The following is an 8,410-nucleotide window of genomic DNA, read 5'->3' on the forward strand; positions in this document are numbered from 1 at the left end:
AAACAGCAAGATTCTGTAACTGGGGTAAACTGCTAAATAGTCATGTAGCCTCTCTTGGTACGAGTTGAACTATTTTATGTTGTATTTTAGATAGGGCTGTATCGGGTCTGGCTGAGCCAGAATTGGTTTTCCCCTGTAGCAGCCCTCATGGTGCTGTGTTTTATGCTGGGAGCTGACAGGGTGTTGATAGCACACTGGTGTTGTGGCTACTGCTGAGTAGTGCTTACACAGCACCAAGGCTCTTTCCGACATTTCCCCTCCCACAGTGGGACGGGGTGGGCAAGATCTTGGGAGGGGACACAACCAGGACAGCTGACCCGAACTGACCAAAGGGATATTCCATACCATATGACGTCTGCTCAGTATAAAGCTGGGAGAAAGGAGGAAGGGGGTGGGGTCACCCTTGGTCCTCCGAGGCAACCGCTACGCGTATCAGAGCCCTGCTTCCTGAGAAGGCCCGACATCGCCTGTTAATGGGAAGTAGAGAATAAATCTGTTTTCTTTTTTTGCTTCCGCGCGCGGACCTTTGCTTCGCTTTGCTTATATTAAAACTGCTGTTGTTTTACCCACAAGGGTTGTTTTGTTTTCCTATCTTATTTTCTTTCCCTTCTTTGCCCTATTGAGAAAAAAAGGGGAAAGGGGGGGAAGTGATAGAGCGACTTGGTGGGTACCTGGCATTTAGCCAAGGTCAAACCACCACAGTCTATTTTGGCGCCCAACGTGGGGCGGGACAACGGCAGTTTTATATTAATTGTGCTATAGCTATAGCAGTTAGTAAGCGACAAGCTCTTGTGCTGGTCACGGGTTTGTTTATTGCTCTGCTTATCTTTATTTTGCTAAGCTCGGGAACATGCTGGAAGAAATTGGGAACATCATGAGTGGTTTTATTCTGCAAGCTCCCGAAGTACTTATTAATCCTTATGTTAGCTCTTTGATACTGTTCATTAATGCTATTCGCCTATTGTGGGCTGTGTGGAGCTCGTTAGGTTTTTGGTGTAAGAGAAAGCAAATTTTGGGTGAGAGAATACCAAAATGTGCCCTGAGGCGGCCTGTCCCTGGGTGGCAGGGGGAGTGGAAGGATTTGGGCAGATTCCTAGGACGGTTATCACCTCCTGTAGCCTGGGATCTTACCCCTGAACAGGCAAGCAACCCCGCAAAACTGACACAACACCTGATAGAAGGGTGCCTTGTCTATCCCGATGAAAATCAGCAACTCCTAGCGCTGTACTGGGGCCTGGCCTATGCTTATCGAGCTGCAGTTCAGTGCTCTCAAAGGACTGTGGTGGAAACGGGAACTCAAACAAAAACAATAACAGCAGAGATTGCCCCAGTAGTAAAAAAGAAACAGTGGACAAGGAGAACAACAGGTCCATACCCTCGATTAATAAGGGAGGAGAAAGAAGAGGAAGAAGCAGGTCCTTCAGCAAAGGGGTCAGAAGAGGGAATAACAGAACTTAAACAGGAGGCAGAAACTACCCGGTCCCTGACATCATCAGAACTGCGAGATCTGCGGAAAGACTATAGCCGCCAGCCGGGTGAGCGGATTGCTGCCTGGCTGCTTCGATGCTGAGATAATGGGGCTGATGCTCAGCAGCTGGAAGGTAAGGAAGCCCAACAGCTGGGTTCCCTTGCTAGAGATCGAGGAATTGAAAGGGGAATTGGAAAAGAAACAGGAATTTGCAGTCTGTGGAGACGGCTCCTTTCAAGTGTTAAAGCAAGATATCCTTTCAAGGAAGATCTTATGGACAACTCCCCAGGGAAGTGGGCTACTGCGGATGAAGGTGTCCAGTACCTGAGAGAACTAGCAGTGCTGGAAGTCATCTATAGTGGTCCAGATAATGATGAAGCCCCTAAAAATCCAGAGGATGTCCTGTGCACACGGGCCATGTGGAGGAAGGTGATTAAAGGTGCACCATCCTCGTATTCTGCGGGCTTGGCTGCGATGTACTATCCAGAAATGGATATGGGAGAAGGACTAAGATGTACGCCAACTGTGGAGGCAGTCTCTTCCTGGCTTCAGAACTTTGAAGAGAGTCTTGGAACCTCCTCATCTCTACGGGCGAGTGCCTTAGATGTCAGGAGCACCCCAAGAAATCGGTTCTCTTCCACCCCAGTCAGAGGGAAAGGGAAACCTAGGCACATGACACGTGGAGAACTTTGGTTCTTCCTGCGTGACCAGGGGGAGGACATGAGGAAGTGGGATGGTCAACCCACCTTCAAATTGGAAGCTCGTGTACGTGAATTGCGAGGAAAGACCCCTGCCAAGAAGACAACATCCAAGAAGGTTGTTAATGTAGCTGGCGTGAAACCGCAAGAAAGTAATCAGCGATCTCCCAGATACAGGAAGACTGAGATCACCTCCCTTGGCCCTGATGAAGGAGTTTCCGGCCTGGCACAGCAAGGGTCAGACAGTGAATACTCTGACCAAGAACAGGAATAGAGGGCCCCTGCCTCCAGCCAGGAGGAGGAAAGGGATGATCGGGTGTATTGGACAGTGTGGATTCGATCGCCTGGCACATCAAATCCACAGAAGTACCAGGCTTTAATCGATACCGGGGCACAGTGTACATTAATGCCATCAAGTTATAGAGGGGCAGAACCTATCTGGATCTCAGGAGTGACAGGCGGATGTCAAGAACTGTCAGTACTGGAGGCCGAGGTTAGCTTGACCGGGGATAAGTGGGAAAAACATCCCATTGTAACTGGCCCAGAAGCCCCTTGTATCTTGGGCATTGACTACCTCAAGAGGGGGTATTTCAAAGACCCAAAAGGATACCGATGGGCTTTTGGTGTGGCCAGTGTGAACACAGAGAAGGTCAAACAGTTGTCTAATCTGCCTGGCCTCTCAGGAGATCCTTTTGTTGTAGGACTGTTGCGAGTTAAAGAACAACAGGTGCCAATTGCCATGAGGACCGTGCACCGACGGCAGTATCGCACGAACCGAGACTCTCTGGCTCCCATCCAAGAACTGATCCGTCAACTGGAGACCCAAGGTGTCATCAGTAAGACACATTCGCCTTTTAATAGCCCAATATGGCCAGTGCGAAAGTCTGACGGAGGGTGGAGGTTGACAGTAGACTATCGTGGCCTGAACGAAGTGACGCCACCACTGAGTGCTGCTGTACCAGATATGTTAGAGCTCCAGTATGAACTAGAGTCAAAGGCAGCCAAGTGGTACGCCACAATCGACATCGCCAATGCATTCTTTTCAATTCCTTTGGCAGAAGAGTGCAGGCCACAGTTTGCTTTCACGTGGAGGGGTGTCCAATATACCTGGAATCGACTACCCCAGGGGTGGAAGCACAGCCCCACTATTTGTCATGGACTAATTCAAACTGCACTGGAAAAGGGTGATGCCCCTGAACATCTACAGTACATCGATGACATCATTGTGTGGGGCAACAAGGCAGAAGAAGTGTTCAAGAAAGGACAAAAAGTAATTGAGATTCTTCTGAGAGCTGGGTTTGCCATAAAGAAAAGCAAGGTCAAGGGACCAGCACAGGAGATTCAGTTCTTGGGAATAAAATGGCAAGATGGACGCCGCCATGTGCCTATGGAGGTTGTCAACAAGATAGCAGCTATGTCTCCACCGACCAACAAGAAGGAAACACAAGCTTTCTTAGGACTTGTGGGATTTTGGAGGATGCACATTCCAGGTTACAGTCAGCTGGTGAGCCCTCTCTATCAAGTAACCCGAAAGAAGAACAATTTTGAGTGGGGTCTTGAGCAACAACAAGCCTTTGAGCACATCAAACAGGAGATAGCTCGGGCGGTAGCTCTTGGGCCTGTTCGGACAGGACCAGATGTGCAAAATGTACTTTACACATCAACTGGGAAGCATGGCCTCACATGGAGCCTCTGGCAGAAGGTAGCAGGTGAAACTCGGGGTCGACCATTAGGATTTTGGAGCCGGGGATATCGAGGATCAGAAGCCCACTACACTCCAACTGAAAAGGAGATTCTGGCAGCATATGAGGGGATTCGAGCCGCTTCCGAAGTTGTTGGTACAGAAGCACAGCTCCTCTTGGCACCGCGATTGCCTGTACTACATTGGATGTTCAAAGGAAACATCCCTTCTACACACCATGCAACCAGTGCTACCTGGAGTAAATGGGTAGCGTTAATCACGCAACGAGCTCGACTGGGAAAACCCAACCGTCCAGGAATCCTGGAAGAGATCATGGACTGGCCAGAAGGTAGAGATTTTGGAGCACTGCCTGAGGAGGTGGCTCGTGCCCAAGAAGCACCACCATATAACGAATTACCAGAAGATGAAAGGCGGTATGCTCTGTTTACTGATGGATCCTGTCGTGTGGTAGGAAACCATCGAAAGTGGAAAGCTGCTGTGTGGAGCCCCACAAGACAAGTCGTTGAGGCCACTGAAGGAGAGGGCGAGTCAAGTCAGTTTGCAGAAGTAAAAGCGATCCAACTAGCCCTAAAGATTGCTGAACGAGAAAAGTGGCCAGTACTGTATCTCTACACTGACTCCTGGATGGTGGCTAATGCCCTGTGGGGGTGGCTACAGGAGTGGAAGAAGACCAATTGGCAGCGCAGAGGTAAACCCATCTGGGCTGCTGCACTGTGGCAGGACATCGCTGCCCGAGTGGAAAACGTGGCTCTAAAGGTACGTCATGTAGATGCCCACGTGCCCAAAAGCCGTGCCACCGAAGAACATCAAAACAATGAGCAAGTAGACAAGGCTGCTAAAATTGAAGTAGCTCAGCTGGACCTGGACTGGGAGCGCAAGGGTGAGCTATTTGTAGCTCGATGGGCCCATGAAACATCCGGGCATCTCGGGAGAGATGCAACGTACAGATGGGCTCGTGATCGAGGGGTGGACCTGACCATGGAGGCCATCTCACAGGTCACTCATGAATGCGAAACATGTGCTGCAATCAAGCGAGCCACACGAGTAAAGTCTCCCTGGAACAGAGGGCGATGGCTGAGTTTTCGATATGGTGAGGCCTGGCAAATTGACTATATTGGACCATTGCCACGAACACGCCAAGGCAAGCGCTACATACTCACTATGGTGGAAGCAACTACTGGTTGGCTTGAGACGTACCCTGTAAATCATGCCACTGCCCGAAATACCATCTTAGGTCTTGAAAGGCAAATTTTATGGCGACATGGTACTCCTGAAAGAATCGAATCAGACAATGGAACCCATTTTCGAAATAATCTCATAAACTCCTGGGCAAAGAAACATGGCATTGAGTGGGTGTATCACATCCCTTATTACCCACAAGCGTCTGGAAAGATTGAAAGATACAATGGACTGTTGAAGACTATGTTGAGAGCATTGGACAATGGGGGATGGAAACACTGGGATATAAATTTAGCAGAAGCCACTTGGCTAATTAATACCAGAGGATCTGTTAACCGTCCTGGTCCTGCCCAAACAAAACCCCTTCATACTGTGGGAGGAGATAAGGTCCCTGTAGTACACACAGGGAAATGGCTGGGGAAGGCAGTATGGATTGCTCCTCCCTTGGGAAAAGGCAAGCCCACTCGTGGGATTGTTTTTGCTCAGGGACCTGGATGTACTTGGTGGGTAATGCGGGAGAATGGGGCTACTCAGTGTGTGCCTCAAGGAGATTTAACCTTGGGGGGGAAATAATCTGTGAGCTGAGTTGTATGTTGCAGGAAGTGATGGAGGAAGTAGGAACGACGAAGAGTGAACCAGATACATGCGATGATGACCCAAACCTAGCCGGTGCTGGAGTCCAACAGTCAAACATACTGCTCCTGTCCTGAACATCCACCTTGACAGATGGCAGCCAAGTCACTGAACATCTAGAGGAGTGAAGAAAGCTTACGGAATGAATAAATGAGTGTTATGTGGGACCTGGGCATGACGTAAATGGTATGGAATAAGGGGTGGAGATTGTATCGGGTCTGGCTGAGCCAGAATTGGTTTTCCCCTGTAGCAGCCCTCATGGTGCTGTGTTTTATGCTGGGAGCTGACAGGGTGTTGATAGCACACTGGTGTTGTGGCTACTGCTGAGTAGTGCTTACACAGCACCAAGGCTCTTTCTGACATTTCCCCCCCCACAGTGGGACGGGGTGGGCAAGATCTTGAGAGGGGACACAACCAGGACAGCTGACCCAAACTGACCAAAGGGATATTCCATACCATATGACGTCTGCTCAGTATAAAGCTGGGAGAAAGGAGGAAGGGGGTGGGGTCACCCTTGGTCCTCCGAGGCAACCGCTACGCGTATCAGAGCCCTGCTTCCTGAGAAGGCCCGACATCGCCTGTTAATGGGAAGTAGAGAATAAATCTGTTTTCTTTTTTTGCTTCCGCGCGCGGACCTTTGCTTCGCTTTGCTTATATTAAAACTGCTGTTGTTTTACCCACAAGGGTTGTTTTGTTTTCCTATCTTATTTTCTTTCCCTTCTTTGCCCTATTGAGAAAAAAAGGGGAAAGGGGGGGAAGTGATAGAGCGACTTGGTGGGTACCTGGCATTTAGCCAAGGTCAAACCACCACAAGGGCAAAATAGCAAAAAAAAAAAAAAATTAGGATAAATCTTGCATTGGCGAGGGTGAATGAAGGGACCTTTTTATGGAGATGGCAGAATCCTCTTGGTGTTTTTTCCAGTTCTCCCTTTAGTCAGTGCAATTGTTTGAGAAAAGTAAGTCTTAATTGCAGAATCTTCACAGCTACAAAGATGACAGTTTATCAGAACCTGATATTACTGTGCTACTACGATGAGTAATTAGTGCCTAATTAGTTGGATTTGCTGACAAATAGATGATGGGAACTCACCATGTGTTATTGGCATCTGAAACAATTTTATCCTGTTAGCTAGAAGAAACTACTGCTGTCAAGTACGTAAGCCTAATTTTCCCACATTAGCACTACACAGTAGAAACTGAGTTATTTCCATTCCAAGGTGCAAATTTGCTACTGTGTGAAGAATGATGTTTATCACATTTATGTAGAGATTTAGAGTGTGGTTAGAAAAAGACGGTGATATATATTCTCAACTCCCTTTTCTACTGTTCTTGCCAGTAATTAATAGCATAGCCCTATAACTATTCGTACATGTATCACGTTATCAGGAGCGTGATTTTTCAAAAATGTCCAGTTCGCCTCTGCTGTTGTTACCGTTAGTGGGAATCTTATTATTGGGAATGATAATATTCAGCAGAGAACATTTTTCATTCTTTATTCCATTGGTTTTCTAGCACACGAACAATAGCCAATATCTTTATTTACTTTCTTTTCCCTGCACCATGTTCTCATTTCTAGTCTAAAACCTAGATGTAGACACCCCCCCTTCCCCCCCCCAGCCCCCACAGTGGTCACTTACGATATTTTCAATGAGATCTCCATCTTGTCCTCTCACCCGTGTGATCTTTGTCATTGTGCAATGAGATGTCACCAATTCTGCTGTGTACGGATCTTCTGCAAGGAGAGATAGAAGCATTCTATCTTGGGTGCATGTTTTTATTGAGAGCCTTGGTAGGACAAGACTAAGTGGGAGGAAAAAAGCAGCAGTGAAGCCTAATGCGTAGGCTTAGTGAAGCTTTTATGTTCTTTATTTCTGAGGAGAGATTTGAGCGGAGAAGGTGGTTGTGATTTTCTAAGAACAGAGATGCAGAAGAAAGGCTTACTACTGGCTTGGAGAGTCCCGGATTCAAATCACATTATGCAGTATGGAGCTCATTAGAAGATCTGAGTACAAGACATATTGTAAACATATTTAATTGCAGGATGGCGTAATCACTGTGGAGAATCCTTTTCTACAGAGCTTGTTTCTTCTGTCTAGATTGAACCCTGTGTAGGAATTATTTACACAGAGACTCATTTAGTACAAGCAGTATAATTGCTTTCCAGAGAAGTTCCTTTAATATAGAAGTGTTAATTCCCAAGCTTTTGCAAATCACTTCAGAAAAATGTGCGTCAAAATTTCTGCGGATTTAAGTCTTGGCATGGCTGCCTGAAGAGCAGCGTGCTCTGAGAAGACGTCATTTAACAAGGTATGTCTTTAAAAAGACAGGTGGGAATCAAACATAGCAGGTAGAATAGGCATGGTGTGTAAGTAGAAATGGAGTGACCATTCTCAGCAGCAGCCCTGCTCACCTTTTTGTAGCTCTCATATCTGTCTGGGCATCCTGTGGCATCCGAACCTTTTGTCAGAAAATATTTATTCTCGTGAAGCAGGAGAATTCTCCCTTCTCATAAAAAGATTGGAAGAGAGAATTTGGAACACTTATGGTTCTTCTGACTTACAAAATAGCATGGGCTTGATTAGCTAATTAAGCTTGAATATGTAAGTACCCACCCCATGGTACTGGCATACCTGCATGGGGACAGCAGAAGTGACACAGGACCTATGGAAGACTTGCTGTCTTCTGCAGTGGCAACTGAAATATCTTTGGTGATTTTAAAGTGCATTAGAT

General features: G+C 47.3%; 1 long non-coding RNA gene across 1 annotated transcript; it reads left to right on the top strand.

Annotated features, from left to right (window-relative positions):
• The first annotated feature begins 272 nt into the window (after window positions 1-272).
• LOC141940741 (uncharacterized) lies at window positions 273-6,363 on the top strand. The gene is made up of 2 exons (XR_012628097.1): window positions 273-480; window positions 5,651-6,363. It is a non-coding gene; the product is annotated as an uncharacterized LOC141940741 (long non-coding RNA).
• The last annotated feature ends 2,047 nt before the right edge of the window (window positions 6,364-8,410 follow it).

The sequence above is a fragment of the Strix uralensis genome, chromosome 3, assembly GCF_047716275.1.
Source record: "Strix uralensis isolate ZFMK-TIS-50842 chromosome 3, bStrUra1, whole genome shotgun sequence".
Lineage (NCBI taxonomy): Eukaryota > Metazoa > Chordata > Aves > Strigiformes > Strigidae > Strix > Strix uralensis.